We start from the raw sequence: 27,816 nt of genomic DNA, 5'->3' as shown, positions 1-27,816 counted from the left end.
CTCATGATATGTGCGATCTTATGTATGTCTCTCTGTGGCAATAACTGACAGGTACATAGCAGGTACTGTCAGCCATTACGAAGCAGAGACCCCAAATGCCATGTTTTGAACCATTAACTAAACTCTGAGATTCTGCAACCCAAAGAAAAGACAAAAGAAGTCTGAATATGAGAAAATTTTGGCAGGTTCCAGGTCTAGAGAGAATTTTGTTGGAAATGAGGAATTGCATGTAAATATGTTCGAGATGGAAATTCAAGTGCACATGGAACCTGTCCCCTGATTGGATGCGTTTATCAACACCGATAACAAGACGATATGTGAATGTTTGTGTCGTCACAGCAGAAGTCATGGCACCGAATGCCCATCTACATGCAGAGGGTGGCAAATGTTTCCTATAAAGGCCGCAGAACTATTTTCAGCTTTGTGGGCCATGGCGTCTCTGTCATAATTACTCAACTCAGCCACTGTGCTGTGGAAGCAGCCGTAGACAGTAAATAAATGAATGAGTGTGCCTGGGTCCCAATAAAATTTTATTTACAAAAACAGGCAGCAGTGAACTTGAACTATGGTCTGTAGTTTGCCTACCTCTGCGTTGGAGGGCTAAGCTAACTCCAGGTCATTGGGGTTACTATAAAAGAGTGCTACAATTGCAACCAAGAAAAAAAAATAGATTTGAATCTTGTGTTTATAAAGGGAGGCGGTCAACATGGTTTTCATTTTTACTTTCAGTAAAAATAGTTCTATGAGCCTTATCACGACATACATTTAAACTTTGTATTAAATGACAAGAGGAAATGGATTTATGTTAAATGATAAAAAGAATTCAGTGATTCATTAAGAAGACCGTCTTAATATAATACAGAATATGTGTAATACAAATCTACAAGTATATTGTATATATAGTATACGCAATGGATCTATGACTATATTCTACATATACACTACATAGAGAATATAGTATAATAAGTCATGCACAACCCGGCCAGTGTGACTCAGTGTTTAGCATCAACCTATGAACCAGGAGGTCACAGTTCGATTCCAGGTCAGGGTACATGCCCGGGTTGTGGGATTGATCCCCAGTAGGAGGCATGCAGGAGGCAGCCCATCAATGATTCTCTCTCATCATTGATGTTTCTCTCTGTCCCTCTCCCTTCCTCTCAGAAATCAATAAAAATAAATTTTAAAAAAATAAATAAGTCATATACAGATACCAACATTTCCAATTCATTTTATCTTGTTAGAGCTTCACAACAGCAGGAAACTCCAAAAAAGGCAAAGATATCAGTGAAGAGATTTTTAACGAGAGGCCAAGTCAACTTCACCTGGACAGGACGGTTGGACGGCTTGAAACTTCAGTTCTCTCTTCCCCAGCAGACGGCCCAGAGGGAGAAAAATGGGACTTCCGTCACATTGTGCTGGAAATCATGTATCTTCTGTAAAATATGGGAAGGTCGTTGAATTGATAAACGAGACTTTTGTAAGCACGCTTCACAGATTCGATATTTGGTGGCCGAGGCTTTCCATTAAGCTTTCATGGGACTTAATAAATCAGCAGAAACCACTTACTGAAACGTTTTCATGGGTCCTGTGGACTTCTAAGCAAATATCAGGTTTAAGAATGAAAAGCCAGTTATATTTTCGACGTAATCTCGCGTTCAAAGACGTGTAAAAGATGCTTAAGTGTTAATATTTTATGTTTCCCTGCTCTCAGCAGTAATTGCAGCCCATTAAAAAAAATGCTAAGACCTCGCTATTAGCACTGGCACGGGCCCAACGCAACACTGAACCTTCACAGAAGGGGGTTAATTGCTACACGAAGAGGTAATTTATTAAGGAACACTGAAGCCCTGTATGGCCCCCGATGTGAGGCTGCACGGCGTAATCCTAGGTGAATATTACATTTGATAATCGAGGCCTTGGCTATGGCAGGCTTCAGAATGAGCTAAGCTAAACAAGCAGGGGAGGTTGAGGGGAGACAGGGGTAGAAAGAAAAAAACCCCACCACCATTTTTCTCCATGGCTCCCATAAACTTTTACTTTGGTGCCCCCGAGTCTGTCGCCCCCATCACCAGGAAAATTGGCTGCTCCATAAAATTCTGGGGGGGCTGATGAGAAAGGCTCATATAACTATCAGGTTGAGGAGCGGCTCCTGCTATTGTTTCTTTGTCCAGATCTGGGGCCTCTTCTGAGAGCTAACCTTAATTGTCACCATTTGTCCGAAAGGGTGTTTTTGCAGAACCTTATCCCATCGATGGAGGCCTTCATCTCCATCACAGTTTAGACCAGTGTCATGTGGCTCATCAAACACCGTGTGCAGAGGAAATAATGACCCCATGCATCCCTCGTCTATGGACAGAGTTTTGTTCTCAATCTAATGGGTGCTTTGCTGTGCCCTGAGCTGATTTTTGTCAACAGCAAAAAAAAAAAAAAAAAAAAAAAGTCATCAGAATCCAAAACCAAGGAGAAGCGCAAGGTGACTCTGAGCATTCGTTTTACCAAAGTTGCTGATGATTTTCTTGGCTCTACTGACAACCAAGGTGGGGGTCTCAGAGGATTAGAAAAAGAAGAGTCGTTTTTGCCTCTTTGTCTCTCTTTCAGACATCTCTAACAGCAAACTGACATTGAAGGAAAATTCCCTTGAAAAAATAGGGCAGAGAAGAAACAGTATAGTATCTCTAAAATGCATCATTGATGTATTCCAGCATTTTCTATTTTGTAGCTGGGTCCTTGAGCCACCTCTAGCCAAGCCCTCAATAAAGGAGTAGTGGCCTGCTGACATGGCTCAGTGGTTGAGCGTTGACCTAGGAACCAGGAGGTCACAGATTCCCGGTCAGGGCACATGCCCGGGTTGCAGGCTTGATCCCCAGTAGGGGGCATGTAGGAGGCAGCCAATCCATGATTCTCTCTCGTTATTGATGTTTCTCTCTCTCCCTCTCCCTTCCTCTCTGAAATCAATAAAAAAGATTTTTAAATAATAGTTTCTACAAAGTTATAGATGCCTTAAGCACCTCCTACCTTCATTCTCCCCTTCTTCAATATGCTCCAGGTTTGAAATAGTCTATCCTAGTCTAAGACTTTACCGCGACCATCCATGTATCAGATGAATGGGCCACTACGTCCACACCAGGGGACAGAACAAGAGAAGTTTCTTTCTCGGGTTCAGGAGACTGTCCGACCCACCAACCCCTTTTCATCTGCCACCAAGTTCCATTGCTGTTCTTTTTTATTAAATATATTTTTATTGATTTTTTTACAAAGAGGAAGGGAGAGGAATAGAGAGTTAGAAACATCGATGAGAGAAACATCGATCAGCTGCCTCCCGAACACCTCCTACTGGGGATGTGCCCGCAACCAAGGTACATGCCCTTGACCGGAATCGAACCTGGGACCTTTCAGTCCGCAGGCTGACGCTCTATCCACTGAGCCAAATTGGTTTCGGCTATTGCTGTTCTTGATCCTTTTCAATTTAGAGCTTGATGTGCGGGCTGCTGTGCTAGTACTTGATGGAAAAGGGGAGGAGGAACCACACTTTGTATAGAGCAAAGGTAGGGCAAGTCTTTACGTCAAATGAGTGTAATGCTTGTTCTGCTTCCCAGTACCGGGAGGGGAGGCACCTTGCCCTGGAGACAACCCCCTCCCCCAGGAAGCCTGAAGGCAGGAGTGATTCCTGCTGGTGAGAAAGAAGCTTGGATCCCCCAGGACACAGATCCACGTGACTTCCTAGGGCCTTCAAGGTGCTCTCCGTTCTCCTGTCTTCTCTTTCTGTTTAACTCCATCCTCATCTCAGCACTGTGTAATTAAGCATGGTAACTTCTATCTACACACTTATTTTTAAATATATTTTATAGATTTTCTTACAGAGAGGAAGAGAGAGGGATAGAGAGTGAGAAACATTGATGAGAGAGAAACATCGACCAGCTGCCTCCTGCACACCCCCTACTGGGGATGTGCCCGCAACCCAGGTACATGCCCTTGACCGGAATCGAACCTGGGATCTTTCAGTCCACAGGCCGATGCTCTACCCACTGAGCCAAACCGGTTAGTGCTAAACACTTATTTTTTAAGTCATTTTTTAGGTTTTTCGGTCACTTTTTCGTCCTTTTTATCTCAGGAGCACTTCCTAAATCAGAACAGTATACTACAGCGCAGCCTCTATTCGGGAATCTTTTTCACTTGTCCGCCATCCTCGGCAGATTTGAAAGTCATCGAAGATCACTGTTAAGGTCACACATGGAATGAAACATACACAGACATGAACACACACACACATTTCCAAGGGTTAGAGTCCGTCTCTCTCTCTTTCTCTTTCTCTCCCCCCTTCCCCTCCCCCCAATCTCTAAAGAAACCCTGTGTTGGATCTTATTTTCTGCAAGTATGCCATTGAGCAGTGTCTTATCTCTTTAATCTTGATGTTAATCTTGGAATTTCTCTGAAAGGAATTTTTGGGGTCAGTAAGATCAATACCTCTTTTCTTTCTCTTTCCTTGTTTGCAATTTTCTTTCTAAGGAAGTGGGAGAAAATGCAGGCAGATGAGTGGGTAAGGAATCCCAGAGCTGTGCATGTCACTTGGCCCAGAGCCAGGCACATGTGAAGGTCTCCACTTGCCAAACACACACCAGAGACCTCTTAAGCAATCAAGAACTGCTACATGTGTGCAGGAGCTGACAGCTCGGTCAAAATAGAAATCTGTGCTTCAGTTATCCTCCGTCTCCCTACATTTGCCCTCTGAGCTGCGGGGGAGGGGGTATGCCCGGCTGGTGTGGCTCAGTGGATTGAACGTCGTCCCATAGACCAAGAGGTCCTGGGTTCGATTCCCAGTCAGGGCACATGCCCGGGTTGCAGGCTCGATCCCCAGGGCGGGGGGGTATGTAGGAGGCAACTGATCAATGTGTCTCTCTCATGGAGGCTTATATCTCCCTCTCCCTTCCCTTTCCTCTCTATCTAAAAATCAATAAAAACATTTTTAATAAAAGTTGGGGGGAGGGGGGAGTATGAAGTCTCAGACTGGCAAGGACCATGTTTTCTGCACTGTAGAAGAAATTTTAAGTAAAAAACCAACATACAGGAAACAGCAAAGATAAGGGACACAGAAAGCAGGGCCTGGTCATTTGAAACACTGATTTCATTTGTTTTTAAGCTCTAACAGCATCCTCCTTCTTCCAATAAATTGATTATTTAAGCCTTCATTTGATAACTTGAGATGTTTCAGGATCGACCAATACATTTCCTCCAAGTTCATCTGAGTTAGGTTTCTGTCACTGGCAATCAAAAGAACCCAGAGCTGCCCTAACGGGTTTGGCTCAGTGGATAGAGCGCGTCAGCCTGCGGACTGAGGGGTCCCAGGTTCGATTCCGGTCAAGGGCATGTGCCTTGGTTGCGGGCACATCCCCAGTAGGGGGTGTGCAGGAGGCAGCTGATCGATGTTTCTCTCTCATTGGTGTTTCTAACTCTCTATCCCTCTCCCTTCCTCTCTGTAAAAAATCAATAAAATATATTTTTTAAAAAAGAACCCAGAGTAACACACAGCATTTAAAAGGCTTTCATTAGGATTAGTCATTTGCATAATATTGCCACATCCTGTTAAAAACACACACACACACACACACACACACACACACACACACACACACACAAACCAACACACAGAAACACATAGTGTTTCAGTAATTCTGGTTAAATGCACTGCATCTGTATTGTGTCAGGAAGAATGACAGCCAAGTATGTACCTTTTCAAACAATCTTTATTTCCATTTGGCACATGCAGAGGCTGAAATATTAACAGTGCATCCCAGGAGAAAACCTTCGCTCTGGAAGGTCTATGGGTGATAAAATATATTACATAAATACTCTGTGCTCCAGATCAGCACATTCTATACGTGTTTTTGTCCTGCTGGGAGTCACTCATTTCTTATGGAAAATGACCTGGTCCTCTATAATTAATGTGGGTGAAACTGCTGGGGATCCCTCTAAATCTCCTATTAGAAGCAGGTAGTGAATACCATCTTGTGTGTTCAAGTCACCCTAATTTTACTTACTAAGGCCACTTCATAGGACTTTACTGCAGTATACTGTTATCATCGTCCTGTTGTATTATCAGTTATTGCTGGCACTCTCCTACTGTGCCTAATTTATCAAATAAGCTTGGTCCCAGAGATGCATGGATAGGGGAAAAAAAAAAAACAGTATCTAAAGGGTTCAGTACTATCTGTGGTTTCAGTCATCCACTAAGGGTCTTGGAACATATCCCCTGCAGAGAAGGGAATAAATATAATATAGTCCGGCCTTAGCCGGTTTGGCTCAGTGGATAGAGCATCAGCCTGCGGACTGAAGGGTCCCGGTTCGATTCCAGTCAAGGGCACATGGCAGGGTTGTGGGCTCGATCCCCAGTAAGGGGCGTGCAGGAGGCAGCCGATCAACGATTCTCTCTCATCATGGATGTTTCTACCTCTCTCTCCCTCTCCCTTCCTCTGTGAAATCAATCAAAAAATATTTTTAAAAATATATATAATACAGTCCAATTTCAGATAGTGCGATGAATAGAAGTGAAAAAGGGTATCGGGTGGAGACAATGGGGTGAGATCAGGGAAGGGTTAGGGTCCGCATACCTTGTTCTGGACCATCAGAGGGTCAACTGAAGGTCCTTTGTATGTTACTGACAAAGTCAGACTCATCCACCACCACCCCTTCGATGTGTAACAACTTCTGACCTTTGCCCAAAGGTGGGGACATAGGAAACAGTTAACGAGGCGACTAAAGGGCATTTGAAGCTGAGATGCACTGTCCCCAAGAGGGGGGACAGTGGTCCCCAAGAGGGGCCACAGTGACAGCCCTTCCCAGGCTCTGCTATTCCTCGATTTGCAGGGTCAGAATAAATAGACCGTGTTGTGAAAGGTGAGCCAACACACACACACACACACACACACACACACACACACACAGCCCGAAAGGTGGAAAAAGAGAGGAGCTAAAAATAAACGCCGGGAAGAGAAAAGTGCCTATAATTTTAGGTTTCAAATGTGAGGTTGAGCAACGAAGGAAAGTATTTTTACAGCCTCGTCAATATCTTTCCTGGAAGCGTGGTACACAGGCCTCCCTCAGATGTGCCCTGCGCATGCCCCGTGGTCCCAGGTGGCTCTGACCGCAGAGCCGCTCCATCCCTAAGGGAGAGAGCAACCGGGAACCCTGTGGTTTCAGCGTCCCCCGCACGTAAGTAAACACAGGGAGGTACAGCAACAGGTGGAGTGCCACGGGACAGACAACGGGGGTCTATTTGAGAAGGGTTTCCTGCCCGGTGGAATCTTCCATATGGAACTGTCCGTGCATTCAAAGGCAGCCCTGGCCCTAGCTGGTTTGGCTCAGTGGATAGAGTGTTAGCCTACGGACTGAAGGGTCCCAGGTTCAGGTTCAATTCCGGTCAAGGGCATGTACCTTGGTTGCGGGCACATCACCAGTAGGGGGTGTGCAAGAGGCAGCTGATCCATGTTTCTAACTCTCTGTCCCTCTCCCTTCCTCTCTGTAAAAAATCAATAAAATATATTTAGAAAAAAAAAAAAAAAAGGCAGCCGTGGACCTACTTGATTTGGCTCAGTAGATAGAGCGTTGGCCTATGGACTGAAGAGTCCTGGGTTTGATTCCAGGTCAAGGGCACATGCCCAGGTTGCGGGCTTGATCCCCAGTAGGGGGTGTGCAGGAGACAGCCAATCAATGATTCTCTCTCATCATTGATGTTTCTATCTCTCTTTCCCTCTCCTTTCCTTTCTGAAATCAATATATATATATTGATTTTATATATATATATATATATATATATATATATATGTGTGTGTGTGTGTGTGTGTGTGTGTGTGTGTGTGTGTGTGTGTGTGTATAATTTTAAAAGCAGCCCTGCTTGCCTCGGGTGATCTGAATCACATTTTGTGCATCCTTTGTGGTCTCTTTTAAGTTAATACAAATGCCCAGCAGCCGCACCAGACAGCATGGGGGAGACGTCCTTTTTGTAAGCTCAGTCCTCACTCACTGAACCCTGACGGTGAGAACCCCACTGGCCAGGAGAAGCAGGGGGTCACAACTACTGAACAGAGTTGAAAAGGGGGAGACGTTACTGTCAGAGCCTCCAAGGGCGAGTAACGCCTCCGTTTTAGCTGCCCCGGGGTTTCAGGAGGCATTTGCCCAAGGCCTGGCAGGCGCATAGCATGTGGTTCCGTCCAGGAGCTCCCTCTCTTGCTGGAGCAGGCTTCCCCGGGCTGACTCATCAGGTCCCGCTGATCCTAGGGTTTAACACAAATCCATCACCTCCATCCCTGGCACCTCCAAGCCGGGAGCCTTGATGATGGGCCGCTGGGTAGAAAGTAGGTGCTGGGAACTGTCAGGGGAGACAAATCACGTATCAGATGCCCATACATCACCCTGAAGGCCACGGATACGGGCTGTGTTTTCTAGACAGACATGACTAATAGGTCTTCAATCTGGACTTGGCCAAGGTACAGCCAGAGCAGTTAGCGGACAGGAAGGCTCCCTCTGTCTCCAAAAGGGTCCAGTGTGAACCGATATGTCCATTTATCCCACGGCTCCTGGCTGAAAAGACTGGAAAGGTCGCTTAGAGACGGGAACCTTTGTCATGTCACCCCAGAAGGGAAAAAAATGATGTTGCCCTTTTAGATTGTCTGGCAACTTCTGGCTTCATCGACAAGCCAAACTTCCAGTCGATTCAGTCAAAAAAAACAGTCAGCCCAGTCATCGTCGAGCAAATACTAGTAAAAGCAAGGGCTTCTTCAAATAGGAAGCAGCAAAGATCTGGAAACAGCCTAAGTGCCCATCAGTAGATGAATGGATTAGAAAACTGTGGTACATCTACACGATGGAATACTATGCTGCTCTAAAAAGGAAGGAACTCTTACCATTTGCAACGTCATGGATGGAACTGGAGTGCATTATCCTAAGTGAAATAAGCCAGTCAATGAAGGAAAAATACCACATGATCTCACTCATTCATGGATAATAGAGACCATTATAAACTTTTGAACAATAATAGATACAGAGGCAGAGCTGCCTCGAACAGATTGTCAAACTGCAGCAGGAAGGCCGGGGAGGGTTGCGGGGCAGGAGGTAGGGGGGTAAGAGATCAACTAAAGGACTTGTATGCATGCATATAAGCATAACCAATGGACATAAGACATTGGGGGATAGGGGAGGCTAGGGGACTGTCTAGGGCGGGGGGATAAAATGGACACATATGTAATACCCTTTGTAATACTTTAAGCAAAAAAAAAAAAATTAAAAAAAAAAAACAAAAAAAAAAAAAACCAAAAAAAAAAAACAAATAGGAAGCAGCAAATTATTCCCAAAACATTGCATGGATTGAAGATATCAAATGCTCTAAGAAAGCATTAGACCAGTGGTTCTCAACCTGTGGGTCGCAACCCCTTTGGGGGTCGAACGACCCTTTCACAGGGGTCGCCTATGACCATCGGAAAACACATATATAATTACATATGGTTTTTGTGATTCATCACTATGCTTTAATGATGTTAATCAGTAACAATGAAAATACATCCTGCATATCAGATATTTACATGACGATTCATAACAGTAGCAAAATTACAGTTATGAAGTAGCAACGAAAATAATGTTATGGTTGGGGGTCACCACAACATGAGGAACTGTATTAAAGGGTCACGGCATTAGGAAGGTTGAGAACCACTGCATTAGACAAATCTATTGTCAAAAAACCTAGTGTAGTTTCTCATGAAAAAGGGAGCACATCCTAAAAAACATCCATAATCAACTAACATCCAAAAGGACAATGACTATTGCCCGGTCAGTGTGGCTCAGTGGTTGAGTGCCAACCCGTGAACCACAAGGTCACAGCTTGATTCCCAGTCAGGGCACATGCCAGGTTGCCGGCTCGATCCCCAGTAGGGGGCATGCAGGAGGCGGCCAATCGATGATGTTTCTCTCTCACTGATGTCCCTATCCCTCCAGCCCTCTCCCTTCCTCTCTCTCTAAAAGTCAATAAAACATTTTTTTTAAATTGCTCTAGTCCCACCGTCACCCGAAGTCAGGTGTGATCCCAAGTCCTTGTGCAATAGTCCGTGTCAGGTTGAGGTCCAGTATTCCTGGTTATGGGGGAAAACAGAGCCAGAATTGGTAGAACGTAGGCAAACCAAAACCTCACAGAGTCACACTCCAACGATCAGGAAATCCTGTTTTGAAAGGACCACCTTTCCTTTTCTCTAAATGATAGCGTCCCTTCACTAACTGTGCTGGTTTCTCCCACTAACTATAGCCTTAACCAAAAAAAGGTGCACATTTCTGCCTTGATAAGCCTCTGTACCAACATGCTGAGCAACATAAACTGTAGAAGGACTTTTAATGTGAAGCCGGGCAAAACTCAGCACTTACAACAGTGACATATACTCCCCCATCTCCCCCCACCAATTGCCCACGCAACATGCAGCAAGATTGACTATATTCTGGGCCATAGCACAAACATTAACAAATTCAAAAGGGTACAAATCATTCCAAGTATATTCTAGGATCATAAAGGAATTAAACTAGACATCATAACAGGAAGATTTTTTTTAAATTTCCTAAATGTTTGGAAATTAAAGAACACACTTCTAAATAACCCATGATCCAAATAAAAGGTCTGAAGGAAATTTTAAAATACTTTAAGCTGGGGGAAAAAAACATCAAACTACAATGTAACAACATTTGTGGGACACAGAGAAAAGAGTGATTACCATTTGCCTGCATAAGAATGAAAGAAGAGATATCACTCCTCACCCCACAGACAAAAGAATAAAAGGGAATGTTGCAAACAGTTTTGTGCTCCCAAATTCAACTGTTTAGATGAAAGAGACATAATCTTTGAAAGATACAAATCACCAAAATGCATTCAAGAAGAAATCAATTACCAGCATAGTCCTGTGTCTATTACGGTGATGGCAAACCTTTTGAGCTCGGCGTGTCAGCATTTTGAAAAACCCTAACTTAACTCTGATGCTGTGTCACATATAGAAATTTTTTGATCTTTGCAACCATAGTAAAACAAAGACTTATATTTTTGATATTTATTTTATATATTTAAATACCATTTAACAAAGAAAAATCAACCAAAAAAATGAGTTCACGTGTCACCTCTGACACGCGTGTCATAGGTTCGCCATCACTGGTCTATTATAAAAATTGACTTTGTAGTTAAAAACCTTTACACAAAGAGAACCCCAAGGGTGGATGGTTTCACTGGTTAATTCTACCAAACATTTAAGGAAGAAATAATACAAATTCTAAGTAATCTCTACTGGAAAAAAGGAAAGAAACACCCCCCAACTCATTTAAGGAGGCCACCGTAAACCAAACATCAAAACCAAAGACATTACAAGAAAACTATATGTCATTATCCCTCATGAACATAGATAGACACAAGTCCTCAATCAAATATTAGCAGATAAAATCCAGCAATGTGAAGAAAGGTTAATGTAACATTTATGGGTTTTTGTCCCAGAAATACAATCTATGCAATTCATTATATTAACAGACTCAATAAGAAAAAAATCATATAATCATTTCAATAGATGTTGAGGAAGTATTTGACAAAATTCAACATAGCAATGATTTTTAAATCTCAGCAAAGTAAGAATATAAGAGCCCATCCTTCATCTGGTAGAAGGAAGGAAGGAAGGAAGGAAGGAAGGAAGGAAGGAAGGAAGGAAGGAAGGAAGGAAGGAAGGAAGGAAGGAAAGAAGGAAGTCCTGCTAACTTCTGAATTCTTTCTCCTCAAGATCAGGAACAAGGGAAAGACATCCTCTCTCACTACACCTATTCAGCATCATACTGGATTTTATTGCATTATTAAATAGGTTAGAACATCCAATCTATTCAATAATGCAATAAAAATAAAGTATAAACAGATTAGAAAAGAGAAAAACAAAAACATTTCTATTCACATACAACATGATTGTCCATATAAAGAATGCCAGCCGAAACCGGTTTGGCTCAGTGAAGAGAGCGTCGGCCTGCGGACTGAAAGGTCCCAGGTTCGATTCCAGTCAAGGGCATGTACCTGGGTTGCAGGCACATCCCCAGTGGGAGATGTGCAGGAGGCAGCTGATCGATGTTTCTCTCTCATCGATGTTTCTAACTCTCTATCTCTCTCCCTTCCTCTCTGTAAAAAAATCAATAAAATATATTAAAAAAAAAAAAGAATGCCAAAGAATTGACAAAAAGGATAGATAGTAGGACTAGTAAGTGAGTTTTCCCAGTTTCAGGAAATAAGGTCAATATACTTTTAAAAAAGCAGTCATAGTTCTAAACACCAACAATAAACAGGAGAATATAAAGTTAAAAAAATACCACCATTTACAATAGCACCCAGAGAATAAAATTCTTAGGTATAAATCTAAAATTTCGCAAGATCTGTCTGCTAAAAAGCACCAATCAAAGAAGACCTAAAGAAACAAAGAGAGATCATTTGTTCAGAAATGGCAAGAGTCGATATTGCTAAAATGTCACTTCCCCTCAAGTCCATTTATAGATTCAATGTGCTTTCAGTCAAAATTCCAGCAAGTTTCTCTCATTCACTACATCCAATTGGTCAGCAAACTCTTAGTGGCATTCCCTTTAAAATGTATCCTGAGTCTATCTATAGTAGGCTGAATAATGTGTCTTCCCCCCTTCCCCCCCTCAAAAAAAAGATGTCCACATTCTAATCTCTAGAACCTGTGAAGATGTTATCTTGAATAGAAATGGAACCTTGAAGTTGTGTCTTTTTTTTCTTTTTTTTTACACCAAGCAACCTACAGGGTTGCTTCTTCTTGAAGTTGTGTCTTAAGATGAGGAGGTCATCTTAGATTATCTGGGTAGACCCAATAGAATCACAAGAGGGAGGCAGAAGGACCAGAGATCAGAGAGAGAGAACAGGCGATGAAGGTGAAAATGGAAGCAGAGGGAGAAAAGGTTATGTGATACGGAGCCACAAGCCAAGGTATGAGGTCAGACTCTAGAAGATGCAATATGCAAGATAATAAATTCTCGGCTACAATTTCCAGAAGGATCGCAGGCCTGCCAACACCTTGATCTTAGCTCAGTAAAAACCAATTTCAAACTTGTGACCCACAGAAATAAAATATAACAGACCCATGATGTAAAAACCACTAACTTTGAGGTGATTAGGAAACATTCATTTTTCTCCATCGCCACTGCTTAACTGAGAGGACAGGGTCTGGAGCCAGATGTCTGTATTTGAATTCCAGCCCTGTCACTTTAACGGCTACAGCCAAGCCATCCAAGCCTCCTCCTGTGCCTCAGTTACCTCACCTGTACAATGGGACCGTGATACGGTTGCCATGAGGATTCAGTGAGTTGCTGTACTTCAAACGCTTGGAACAGTACTTGGAATATTGTAAATATTTTACAAGCGTTTCCTGTTAGTCCTTCTGTGATCCAGGATCCCAGTGTTTGTAACCTGAGCCACTTCAATATTCTTAGCTGCTCTTCCTGTTTATCTCTCTTGCCCCTGCTGTGATCTCTTCTTCACACAGCATCAGATTGATATATTTACAACATGAAATCATATAATCCCCCAGATTGCAATCCTCCAAGGGCTCCCCCATTGTAATTAAAATTTAATCCATCCCTAGCTGGTTTGGCTCAATGGATGGAGCATCAGCCTGCGGACTGAAGAGTCCCAGTTCAATTCTGGCCAGGGGCACATGCCTGGGTTGAGGGCTCGATCCCCAAGTAGGGGGCATGCAGGAGGCAGCCAATCCATTATTCTCTCTCATCATTGATGTTTCTATCTCTCTCTCCCTCTCCCTTCCTCTCTAAAATCAATTAAATATATATATATATATATATATATATATATATATATATATATATATATAAAATAAAATTTAATCCAAAATTCTAACTATGGTCTACAGGGGCTGATAGGATCTGGTCCATGATTTACAATGATCTTGATCCCAGTCCACTCTCTCTGCTGCTCCCTTCCCCAACCACAGTGCCTTCATTTGGTGCCTCCAACACTCCAAACTTGCTTCTGCCTCAGCACCTTCAAGTGGGAAATCTCCTGGAACACCATGTTCCCAGGTGTTCACGTGACTGACTCGCTCTTGAAATTCAGGGAAGGTCTTCTCCTCAGAAGACCATCGTCTCATGACGTAAACTAGAATGGCCACCTCTGATCACTCCCCCCTTATTCATGTCACATCTCTTCCATGAAAAGAGCCTATGACCACATGGTCAGTGTTCAGAACCGTATCAGGCATACTGGACACACTCCACAAATATCTGTGAGATGAGTCAAGTTAGCCCATGTGGGTGTGGAGGCCACTTGTCGAGGCATCATACTGGTGACTCCCACGTCCATCGCGAATTAGATTAGTATGACTGTAAATCTTTCCTCTAAGCAGAAAGGTTCTTCCTAAAGATAATTATTTCAGTGATGATGATCTAAGTCCATTTCCTCTATTTTTTCTTCTTAACAAATGCCTCTGAGGACATGATCTATCAAATTGCTGAAAAGGTTTGAACTCTAAGACCCATCCCGTCTCACTCCAAATTCAACTAGTTTGTTATCTTAAGCTGTTTTGGTCAAGAGTGGAAAACCGTGTGGTCTATGACATCTGCATGAGGTGAGTGGTACCTGACAGCATAGCACTTCAGAGATGGATTGTTGCAAGTCCTGGGAGTTGATCTTCTCTGAAAATTCAAAAAGAGTTGAGCTCCAATAGCAAAAGGAGGGTGGGTCTTGCATTCTCCATAGAATAGCTCCCAGGACACCCCCACATTATCGACCCCTGGAATGTGGGCATCTGTTTGTGTAACTCTGCACCTGTATTTCCATGTTGGTTTTTTCCCCCCTTTTCTTCTCAACATGAGCTTTTGTGCTAATAGAAAGACAGATTTTCTCAGTCTCCCTCTCTCTACAGTCTTTCTCGCACCTGCCCTTAAAATACAAGACACTTCATGGGCCTAATGTGTTTACTTTAATATGAATAAGGTTTTCTGGGTCTTTCCTTGCGGATCTTGTTGGCTACTTTGGAGCCGGTAACCAATCTGTGGTCACTGTTGAAATGAGATAAATTGCGACACTGAGGTTTAGAGTTAATGGGAGAAAACAGATCCCTAAAGACAACAAAACGTACTCTTGGGGTGGCCTTGTCCACGTTACGAGTGAATACCTGGCATTCGACTGACAGCCAGAGATGCCTGCTATTCCTCAGAAGCGAAGATGGTATAGCTGATAATCCAAGAGAACAAAGGCTCCAGTGACTTCATCACTCTTGCCCGAGGGTCTGGAATTAATTGTGGCTCTTTATACCCCATCTAATTTTACAAAACCATACTTCTCCATGGCAGCTTGCTAATTTACCACCTCCTCTAAGATAAGACTCTGCCAACAGTAATAACATTTAGAAAATGCTGTCAGACCTGCTGAGAATGGTTTCTGAAACACCCCCCAACCCCAACCGACACACACCCACAGACACACACACAGCTCACTCAGACCTTAAAGCAGGTAGACCTGGGTTCTAAGGACACAAACACATGAGAATGAATGATCTGGTGACTCAGAAGTTCACCTTCAGGACAAAGTCAAGAACAACGGAATCTCTTCGTAGAGCTCTTTGGGCATTTGTCCAAAGAACAAATAGAATAGAAAGAAATGATTCATCTGTTTTTTGTTTTGTTTTGTTTTTCAGAAAAACCTCTTTGTATCGTCACCTACTCCATGTCTATTGTGTGCTTACTGTGTGAAGACCACGCTATGGCTTACCTTCTCTCAACTAGGAAAAGGAAGAAGAAATGTTAGAAATGGCAAAATCTGAAATGAGCATGGAAATATCAAGCCTGGGGGCTCTAATTGGGAAAGTTGGTGTTGCAAGGTTTGGAGGATAGAAGGGAGGTGGGGCACCTAACATTCATTTACTTGCATAGTCAATTTTATCTAAACCTACTCTCTTCTAAGAAGGGGGAAATTTCTTAACTCCATCACTGGAGTATGGCATACTCATGGAGACTCAGAGGAGGAGACAGGGAAATCAGCCATGTTCCCACTAGTCTAGATTCTCTGGGCCATCAAGTAGTACATCCCTGGTCCTTAAGCATGATATGTGCGCATGGTGAGATGTGTGCACACATGTGTGAGTGTGAGGTGAAGAACAAAGCAAAGCAACATCCTGTATGTTTCCCTTTCGGCTCAGATTCCATTTGTAGATATAATTATTGTTTAACATAGCCACACCAGATTCGGTTACAGTCTATGATTTATTAACCAAAAAGGGGTTCTTTAAACTCCACTTTCCCAAGCAATGATCATTCCTTGACATGTTTTATTACTGGGAAATGATATAGATGTTGGTTGTATTTTCAGACAATAAAATATTGCCTTGCTCAAATACCTTCATGGCATATTAAACGAAATGAATGTTGTGTCCTTTCCTGTGTTTATCATGTCATATTAAAAGGGAAGACATAGCCCTTATGCTTTCTTTCCTGATAGATGAGACATCGGAAAGAATGAGTTTAGTTTATCCTTCATCCAACTGGCTTTACTTACCGCTGTCCAAAGCCCCGACAGCACTGTTAGAATATCATTTCAATCACCCAACTTCTCCAAGGCCATTTCTAATGCACCTTTCTTTCAAACCACCATGAAAAATAAAATCCAAAATTTCTCCGGCAAACTTGCTCTTGGTCTCAATGCCAGATTCCGTCAGGAAAGAGCTAAAACTAGGGGGTGATGCAATAGAAGGACTGAAGAATGAATCTCCTTAGAAACTGGCAGAGGACCAACTCTATCAATAGGCTGTAAACATTTACAGCCCACGTAATGGATCATTCCGTAGGCACACAAAGGCCATGTGAAACGTATATTGTCACTGACATATCAAAGAGCGTTACCTAATCTGAGTGAGAGATTATACATTCACGGGGTGGTATGAGCACCCACAATCGCACAGATACACACAGGCCAGGGGGCTCTGAGGAGGTGAGTGATGGACGGAAGCATGGAGAGTGGTGGCCACGCCTTGGCCCAGGGAGAGAGTACAAGCTCTGTATAGGGGCGGTGCCAAGACCAGCAGCAAGGGGTTGGCTCCCGCATCCATCCTCAAAGCCCATCCCAAGAGCACGTGTGTGTCCAAATTAGCTCTCCAGCCTCATGCTAGCATAGCAACTGCCTGTGCCCCAGCAGTACACTTTTTCCCTTTATTTTTACTGATTTCAAAGAGGACAGGAGACCGAGAGAGAGAGAGACAGAGAGAGAGAGAGAGAGAGAGAGAGAGAGAGAGAGAGAGAGAGAGAAACATCCATGATGAGAATCACCAATCTCCACTCCATGCCCCCTACTGGGGATGGAGCCTGCAACCCGGGCATGTGCCCTGACCTGGAATTGAATCGTGACCTCCTGGCTCATAGGTTGATGCTCAATCACTGAACCACACCAGCCAGGCTCCAGCAGTAAACTTTGTCAGTAAATTATTATAAAATAAAACTGTACACATGGATATTATTAAAAAACATATCACAGCATTATTAAAATTCTCTAAAGAGTTTAGGATATCTTGTTTTGAAATTGTCCTGCAATGTTGCAGGGCAAATCTCCACAGACTCAGAAGTAGAGATTCAATTTAATCTAAAGATTTTCGTATTCTACAGAAAAGAACCTCATTTTCACATGAAGCTTTCAGTAAACCAATTATTAACAAGGGAGACAATTTTAAATTGAATTTCTCCTTGTGATTGAACATATTATGACATTATGTATAAACAAATATTCTGAATTGTGTAGAAGTCATGAAGCCACTTTTGGTGTCTTACATGACCTCCACAATTCACAGGAAATGTTAGAGAAAACAAGAAAGTGACATTGTATAAATTTACATCTAAAACTAAATTCAATGGAACTGATCTGTATAGAGTTCAATCTTTTAAGAGACATTGTTTGGGAAAAATGATCAGCTAGCCTATACAATAAAAGCCTAATATGCTAAGTTTCCTGTTGACCGTTCAACCAATCAAAGTGTAATGTGCTAATGATAAGCTAAGGCCGCTCAACCACTCGCTATGATGTGCACTGGCCACCAGGGGGTAGATGCTCCAACCGGTAGGTTAGCTTGCTGCTGGGGTCTGGCCAATTGGGACTGAGCGAGACGGGCCAGACACGCCCTGGAGCCCTCCCTGGCTGGCCAACCTCCCACATCCCTCCCTGGCCCTGTGCACCAGTGGGGTTCCTCAGCCTGGCCTGCACCCTCTTTCAATCTGGCACCCCTCAGGGGATGTCGGAGAGCTGGTTTCGGCCCAATCCGAGGGACCCCACTGGTACACAAATTCGTGTACTGGGCCTCTAGTAGATATACTAAAAATGTATGTTTTAAAACAATGCTCCAGACATTCATCCCAATGTTGTCACGCTCTTATAAAATATGACTAACAGCTCCAATAACAAGTTGCATCAACCGAAAGATCCTTCTGCAAATTGAGTATTATCAAGAATTATTTGCAAACTTGCATTAGCCAAGATCACTGACACTGCTTTCAACAACACTGATTAAAATTCAATTTCCAAAAGTATGAATTCTGATGATCTAATGAGTTTGTGGAAAATTGAGTCCGAAAAATTTTACGACGAATCAAGATATCACATTAATAAAGTATTATTTACTTTAAATCATGACACCCATATATTATGGCAATTTAAAAGTTTATGTGGTTCCTCGTATATCACGATTATCTCTATTATGTTTTACAAGTCACAAAATGTTTTTAAAGAGAAAGCTTTTTCTTTTAGTGCCTTTAATGACACATTCTTTCCTGCTTTTTTTGAAGAAGGAGTCCTATATTTTCATTTTGCACTGGACCATGCAAATTATGCAGCCAGCCTTGGATATAATATAGTTTAGATTTTTTGCCATAAATTTACTGAGTACTGTTTAACCAAAGCGGGGCTCACTTTTCTTTAAACATTTCAAGAACACTCATTTCATGTTATTTATCCAACAAGTCTGCCTTGTGGATATTTGGTTTGTGTGTTGTATACACTTTGATTAGCATGTTAGGGTTCAGCCTGTATATATCTCTAACATAAGGATGCATCGGGGCTGAAAGACACCCCTCCCTGGAATTTATGTTGCTTCTGTAAGATCCCCAAGATATGGATGGGCCTTTATATTAATTCATACCTTAGCTTGGGGTTTTGCAGACCAGGCAGGTGATATATAATGGCCCTAAACCCATTTGAGGGGAGATCTTTGTTGTGTATTCTCAGGAAATGTGTTTTTCTGCCCACAGTGCAAACAGAAAAAGACACGTTTCTTTTTTGTTAATCCTCACCCAGGATATTTTTTCCATTGATTTTTAGAGAGAGTGGATGGGAGGGAGGGAGAGAGAGAGAGAGAGAGACATTGATATGAAAGAGACACATGAATTGGTTGCCTCTGGCACGTGTCCCGACCAGAGCCAGGCAATGACCTACAACCTAGGTACGTGCCCTTGACCAGGAATCAGACCCCCAACCCTTTGGTGTGCTGGCCAACGCTCTAACCACTGAACTATAAGGTAGTTTGGCAGTAACTACATCGAAATGCAAACACGTATGACTGGTGAGTAGACTACGCTCAGCTCATCCAGCTTGGATAAGAATTGCAATTTCCAGCCCGGCCGGTGTGGCTCAGTGATTGAACGTCAACCTATGAACCAGGAGGTCACGGTTTGATTCCCAGTCAGGGCACATGCCTGGGTTTCGGGCTCGATCCCCAGTGGGGGGCATGCAGGAGGCAGCCAATCCATGATTCTGTCTCATCACTGATGTTTCTCTCTCTCTCTCTCTTCTTTCTCTCTGAAATCAATAAAATATATTTTAAAAAAGAAAAAAAGAATTGCAATTTCCATACACCTCCAAGTGAACTCTCCAAAGCAGGCCTCAGTGAAAAGGAGGTAAAACAAAGGCTCCCACATATGGTTTATCTTTTCAGTAATTACATTTTCAAATGTAATCCTATACACTTTTTCCCCTTAAATAAGGTCTTGTTTAAAACCAAACATTTCTCTGCTAACACAGAGTAGGCAAATGAGAGTCCGCTCACGGATATTGAGCTACGCCGTGGTTTCACGGTTTTGAACAGTTTGAATTAACATGCTGTTCTTGCGGCCTCCTGGAGAAGAATCGGGCTGTGCAGAGGGACCCGTGGTTAAGACCCTGGCTTGTCTTCCACGTGGACAAGCTCTTTCAGGCCACACTCAATTGCAGAATCAGCTTTTTTTTGCTTTTTTTTTTTTTTTTTTTTTAGAAAGAGGATAGAGCCATTGCACACTAACACATCCCACATGTCCGCATCAGAACGGTAGAGCTCTTAAGACAGATACCCGCCTTCAGACTCAACTCCTAAGTCAAAGGCTTCCACAGAGCTCTGTACCTGTCGCCCCACAGGGAAGGCGTGGACTTCTAAAAGCTTTGAAGCAGCTAATACAGCCCACCATATCTATGATCACATTCGGAGTATGTTTTCTGCTATTCTGGTGACAGAATGAGGTTACCACACCTTTCCAAATACCTACATTTTCTGTTCACCTGTCAGAGGACATGTTACCCCTTCGGGGGGGAGGGGGAGTCATCTTTGCTAAGGTGACTTGATGGGAAATCAGACAGCAATGGGGCAGGATCGCTACGTAAACCAGAGGCTCAGGTGGACTGCTGTGGGCTGAGGAGAAAGACAGGTGACATTGACAGGTCTAGAGAGTATGGCAGGTACCATGGTTCCGATTGCTTGGTCTCCATTCAGCCTTTTCCTTTGTTCTCAGAGGCTCCTGAGCTGAAAACTACATTTCCCAGGCCCCATCAAGACTACGGATGCCAATTAGGTTTCCCATGTAGGTGCATGCATCTGTCTGAGAGTTAGAAATATGGGAAGGAGGCTATTTTCGGGCAGATATCCTGCTGGTAAACCAGGCAGGTCACAGAGATGTAACGGTTAAGAGGCCATATTGCTGGCAGATGCAGGAGCCCAGTGTTGGGTATCAAGTCTCATGCGTATCTGTGACTTGAGGCAGCTGCTGTGACAGTAGCAGGGACCACATGGGGTAGCAGCAGCTCTCTGATGCCTTGGCCACAACCATGAGTAAGTCCCATGCCAGGCCCTTAACCCCCTGTCCTGCGGTCCTTTCACAAATTTGAAATCATTTTTCTGTGTGCATCTCCCAGAATGGTTTTGCCTCTTGTGCTCCATTCTGTCTAATACGGAGAGAACATGTGGTCCTTAGGAAATGATCAACGACAGAAGGACAGGAGAGGAAGCCTCAAAATGTATAATTTTTAGGATTAGAAGGGCATTTACATCTCCTGTGTCCAGTCCAACCCTCCTCATTTTCAAGGCGATAAAGGAAGACTGAGAGAGGTTCTATGATTTGTGATGAAATGAATTGAGACAAAAGAAAAAACACAGGGAATGAGTAAGGCGTATCTGAGTTCCAATCCTAAAGCTGCCAGCCTATGACCTTAACTTCTCTGAGCCTCAGTTTCCTTGTCTGTAAAATGGGTGATCAAGTTGGAACATGGTGGGCACTCAACTCAGATTCCTCTTGTTTGTTCCTTCATTCCAGTGGTTCTCAACCTTCCTGATGCCGCGACCCTTTAATACAGTTCCTCATGTTGTGGTGACCCCCAACCATAACATTATTTTCGTTGCTACTTGATAACTGTAACTTTACTACTGTTATGAATCGTCATGTAAATATCTGATACGCAGGATGTATTTTCATTGTTACAAATTGAACATAATTAAAGCATAGTGATTCATCACAAAAACAATATGTCATTATCTATGTGTTTTCCGATGGTCTTAGGCGACCCCTGTGAAAGGGTCGTTCGACCCCCAAAGGGGTCGCGACCCACAGTCTGAGAACCGCTGCTTTATTCATAGGCACCACAAAAGCAGATAGGACCCTGCTCTCATAGAGATTACAGTCTGGTAGAAGAGACAGGTAATAACCATGTAATCAGATGCATAAAAAAAAGGTCACACCATGATCAGCACTAGGAGAAAATACAGCAGAGCAATAGGATAGACCCGTGGTCGGCAAACTGCGGCTCGCGAGCCACATGTGGCTCTTTGGCCCCTTGAGCGTGGCCACGAAGTTTCAATCACACCGTACATGCGCGCCCGCATGTGGTATTTAGTGGAAGAGCCATGCTCAAGGGGCCGCAGTTTGCCGACCACTGGGATAGAGAGTAACTGGGGTAGTTTGGGTCAAGCTGGTAAGATGGTCAGGGAAGGCTCTCTAAAGAGGACCCTCTTAAACAATGACCTTCTGAATCAGCAAGAAACAGGTGTGAAGAGAATTCCAGAGCCCTCATGTGGGAAGAGCAGAGGGTGTGAGGAGCAGCAAGGAGGCCTGTGGAAGGTGAGGAGTGAGGAATCCGAGATGTGATGGGGGGTGGCGTGAGAGACATAAGCAGGGCCCCGATCACCAAGAGTCCTGAGAGTCAAGGTAAAAAAATCAACAATGACTATATTTCCAGCCATTCGTTAAACACTGTTGTACAGAATCAGAAATAGACCTACATGTTGCTGTTTTTTAATTAGCTGGAATGTGGAGCTGAAGTAATAATACATGACATTATAATTAAGAAGGAAGTTTAAAGTATTAAATGCCTAAAGCACATACACATCCCCTCACACACAGAGGAGTGGCTGAGCCTTTGTCTAATGGGTGTTTACCTGTACAAGGTACACAGCATGCATTATCCATCACCATCTACTCCTGCAAAATCGATTTCTATAAACAGGAAGCCCTTGCAATACTATGCCCCGGGCTTCTAATTTCAGACAACCACTGGAGATAAGTCAGCCACTTAGAAAACATTGGGTTTCATCATCTTTTAAAGTCAGTATAAGAAACACTCCAGATTTTTCTTTATCCCTACATTCTTCTTGTTGTTGTTAATCCTCGCCCAAGGATATTTTTCTATTGATCTTTAGAGAGAGTGGAAGGGAGGGGGGGGGGGGAGAGAGAGAGAGAGAGAGAGAGACATCGATTGGTTGCCTCCCTTGTGAGCCTGGACCAGGGCTGGGATGGAGCCTGCAACCGAAGCATGTGCCCTTGACTGGAATCAAACCCAGGACCCTTGAGTCTACAGGCAGATGCTCTAACCACTGAGCCAAGCCGGCTAGGGCTTTCCTACATTCTTGGGATGACTCTAAAGAGAGTACATGTGATTTTTTGGAAATGGTAATCCTTTCCAGCCCCTGGAGATACAGAGGAAGAATCAGAAAAATGAACTGAAACAAATTATGTAGTAGGTTTAATAGAAAACGCACCATGAAATGAAATATTCTCTCTCTCTCTCTTTTAATTTATGGAAAGTAATTTCTTCCATGTTTCACCCATCCCCTTTGGGCCTCCGTGGTCCATTCAACTGCCTCACTTAAGAATTATTTTTTCCCCCTCCACAACCAAGGGCATTAAGACAGCAAAAAAAGACCAGCATCTCCACCCATTGGTTCTGATGGACCCCCACCCCCCCACTCAGGAATTCTCCCCCTCTTTTTATTCCAATACAATTCTAAATGATACCCATCCACCCCAATTTTGAAATATAATTGATTTTATCCACTCATCTAGATGTTAGAGTTGCAGAACAACAGCTAAGTGAAGCCACTGGCTCACAGACGAATTTTAAGGAACCTCCCACAGGCTCTACGAAATAGACCAATATTTAATCTTATGGTTGTTAGGGTTGTTAGGGTATGGTCGTTAGGGAAAACCAACCTACTGTGGGATCTTATCCAATCACTCTCTCTTTCTCTGGATCTCAATTTGTCCACATACAAGAAAATAATTAAATAGGAGGAGGAAAAGAGTAATATGAACTAAGATGCTCATGGGAGCATTAAATATGATGGTGAAAAATTAGAAGCAATTTAACTTCCAAAATGCTGAAACCGTAACAATAGCTTACTGGATTTCATTATAATAAGAAACAACTAGAATTTGTGTAGCATATTACTTTATAAAGCATTTGGAAGCACATTGCCTAATTGGTGAGCAGCTTAACAGAAAACAGACCAATCTACAGTTTTTATTTATTTCTGTTTTGCAGATGAGGAAACTAAGGCGCCCAGGGTAGGTGACGGGTATGTGACGGAGCACTTACTCAGACCCTGCGTGGAACAGCGTAACAATCACAGAATTTGGATTCAGGCGGGCTTGGTGTTGAACATTTTTTCTGAAGGTTGGTCATCAGTATAGGTCTCATTTTTCTCATCGGAAGAATGGGGTGGTGGCTGGTGATCAAACAGGAGAACCTATGTAGAATGCAGTGCCTAGGATGTGAAGCTATAATAAATCCAATTCTCCTTTCCCTTCTCTCTTAACAATTGTCAATCCCATAACCTTCCTACCCCATCCCACCTCTCCCATTTTGTTTTCCCTTTTCTGCTGAGTCTGGGGCAGCAGTTTTCAACAGGCCACCAACTTCCTCAACATCCCCTGACTTAGGGCCACCCTCACCCAACAGACAGAAAGAAACTGGGCTTTCCCTTGGCATTGGGGTCCATCGGGCTTCCTTCATGCTCTGTTTGCTGAATGTCTGCTTGCCTTTGTCAATCGATAGCACTTGCTGACTCTTTTGCTGAAAGATGATGTGGATATTTTCATGTTTCTGCAAGTTCCAGGCTTTCTGAGGAATCTGGGTTAAAGGATGAGCGAGTGGCAAACAAGACTTGGAAGATAAGAGAACAAATAGCCCGGGGGAGATGTACAGATGTGTTTTTCCTGGAGCCATCAGTTCACAGCCCAAGTGACACCCTGGGGACCTTCCCCTTCTCTCCTCAGAGGAGAGCAAAGGTCTCTGTGCTTTCCTGGGGAGAAAAGGACAGAAGGCTGTACAACTTGTCCCATCTGATCTCCAAGAGTCATAATTCCAGGGTCCCTCTCCTGTGCCTTGACTAAGTTCCCCTGAGGGGGGACATGGGGCATGGAGAATTGGTGCCAACAGAGCCCGTAAGTAAATAAATCAGTCTGCCTCTGACCCAAAGAACCTTGTGTTTACTGTAAGCGTGCAACCCGGGCATGTGTCCTGACAGGGAATCAAACCTTGACCTCCTGGTTCATTGGTCAACGCTCAACCACTGAGCCACGCCAGCCAGGCACACTGGACAACTACTGACCACCATAGACTGCCACAAAACGGAATGGAGTTTTCAAAGAGTGCTAGTCACTGCCTCCCAGGTCCAACCGTATGTCTGCTTTGGGTTTATTAGTTCAGTGAAATTTTGATGGATTTGAAATACACACACACACACACACGTATATGTACATATATATGTGACTGTAGTAAAAAGCTTATGTAGCGTTCACCCACACTTGAACTGAAGAAGCTGACAGGCATGAACACGCCCACCTGGCTTTGTCTGGTGGGACGATGATGTCACCCTTGGACGCCACGCTCCTCCTGAGTATGTTTTATGTTTTTCTTCTGATATAATAATTTCATACTCAAAAAGGTGAGGCAGAATGGCTTCTCTTTGACTTACGCCTCTATAAATATCTACCAAAAGGGAAGCAGCTTAGGTTAGAAAGAAAACATCAAAACCCTCCGTCCAGGGAGAGTGGCGAGATTTATGAATGTTCTAATGCATCGCAGCTCAATAACCTGGATCGCGCAAAGAACGTCACGCTATGGATGTTGGCACCATGGTCTCAGGCGGTCAAGACTGAAACAGTAAGGCAGGTAAATCTAACAGCGGCAAGAGGAAAAAAGGAGGAAGAGCGAATAACAGGAAAATTAAGGGAGGTGAGAAATCAGAAAGGCCTGCCAATGTTCGGGAGTTCACCGTTTCCTAGATCCAGGCTCTGTTACCCAGGCCTTGGCTATGGGGGAAGGAATGAGTTGTACGAATAACCTTAACTTCCCAAACCTTCTGGTCTCTAACTTGCTAGCATTGGAAGAACCTTAGAGACCTCCCGGTTCAACCCTGACATTTTACAGATGAAGAAATCATGACTCAGCGAAGTGAAGTCGTTTTCCAAATCTCTCTCAGCTGATCAGTAGAAGACCTGGGCCTACATTTCAGATCTAGGTCCTAACTGATTCTCATGTCCATTAAACTTTCCTGATTTGGGTGGACCCTTGTAAATCTCCCATCAATTTGTACCCTCCTCTTCCTCCTCCACTCCATCCCCATCCCCACCCCCACCCCCACCCCCACCCCCAACACACACGCGCTGTACCTCTGCGGTGCACTTGGGAAATGTGAATTCTTCATCACTTAGGCTGGGCTGACAAGGACTATATGTTGACCACTCAGGGCTTACAAACTGAATGCATATGCCCCGTAAATGATGGTAGGGCACTCCCAGCTATCGAGTCATGTGACCTTAGGAACACTCCTCATGGAGTTCCCCAGTTTTCTCCTTCCTCAATCCACCCAGTCCTGGCACGGGACACATTCAGCTGTGTGAGCCACTTGTAGAGGCACGGGAGCTGGGGGCTGGGGGCTGGGGGCAGTCCCCATTGGCTTCATTTGTTAAGGCGGCCCTACTATTGTCACCCCTGACCAGGAACTAACCAATGGTTTTGTTAGAATTTTTGGATTCAGTAGGCTTCTTTCTTGTCACATAACAAGAAAGAAGCATTCAGTTCAAACACTTCATCTCCTGGGCACTAATACCCCCAACCTATATCCCACCCTCTGATCCCTTTGCCCCCCTCAGCTTAAAGCAAACCCCACTAACTTACTGTAAATGGCCAAAGTAATATAGTAAAATAAATTTTTTTAAACCACTAGCCTTCATTCTAAATTGTTTCAAAGGGGCTTAGGCAGTGCAATGGACTCTCTCCTTCGTAGGAGTGTTGCTGTTACTGAGAAGTCATTTAAGATACTTGAGCTTTGAGATGTTTTCTTCATGATAAGGATGGACTCAGGCCATGGAAATTGGATTGGTGGCATAGTGGGGATGGGGGGTGGGGGGTGAGATGGTGTCTAGCCTTAATAGATTTCATAATAGAAGAATTACATTTCAACATTCAAGACAAGAATTACAAAGGCATTGATGACTGCTATGTAGAAGAGAAAGCTTCAGCTTCAGACAAAGAAGGATCTTCTAATGACACGGACTAACCACTGTGCCATGTTATTCAATGGAGGTCGGACGAACAGCTATTCGAATACTCCTGGGAGGAATTCTTCAGAGAAAGTCTAGACCAGAGACTCTGATGCCCTCCCAACTCTCCACACCTGTGGCTATGGAAACCCCTCTGATGGTTGGTTGAGGACAGAAGAACGTTACATGGGTTTGGAAAGAATCAAACAGGCTGACTGACGTAGGGATTTAAAATACGTTCATTAGCAGGACGTTCCAACCAGAAATGGAGTGATTCTGAAACTCACAGTGTGCACCGTAGCTAATGAAAGCTTCAAAGACCTTCTACAATGAGTAGATAAGAATGCTTTATAAATATCACACCAAACATATAAACGTGTATTTCATTCCCCAGTGCATGAGCCGACTTGAAAAGTTTATTTCCTTTAGGTTATATAAATAGCAACGTGTAACATAAAATTGGGATAATAATAGTCCCTTCATACAGGGTATGACGTCTATGTAATGGGTGAAAATTGCTGGGCGGGTTGCCTAGCACCATTAGTAATCAATAAATGCTAGCTACTTCTCTTATTTATAGTCACTACTGAGTTTCTCAATAAGCCATTCCTTAATAGATCTTGCAGGAAGATCCCCCGCTAGGGCAGAAGGGTTCCAATCCCAGATTTCCAGAGACGCCCTGTGTGATCTGAATCATCCTCCAAA

The 27,816-nt window shown here is 43.5% G+C and overlaps 1 long non-coding RNA gene across 1 annotated transcript in view; it reads right to left on the bottom strand.

Annotated features, from left to right (window-relative positions):
• Positions 1–1,330: 1,330 nt before the first annotated feature.
• LOC118678825 overlaps positions 1,331–27,816 on the bottom strand; it is an 81,592-nt gene continuing 55,106 nt past the window's right edge. Inside the window, exon 3 of the long non-coding RNA XR_004975032.1 lies at positions 1,331–1,433. This is a non-coding gene — a long non-coding RNA (uncharacterized LOC118678825). The remainder of the gene's footprint in view (positions 1,434–27,816) is intronic.

This window comes from Myotis myotis, unplaced genomic scaffold, assembly GCF_014108235.1.
Source record: "Myotis myotis isolate mMyoMyo1 unplaced genomic scaffold, mMyoMyo1.p scaffold_m19_p_21, whole genome shotgun sequence".
In the NCBI taxonomy this organism is placed as follows: Eukaryota; Metazoa; Chordata; class Mammalia; order Chiroptera; family Vespertilionidae; genus Myotis; species Myotis myotis.
This window is presented reverse-complemented; position numbering and strand designations above follow the sequence as displayed.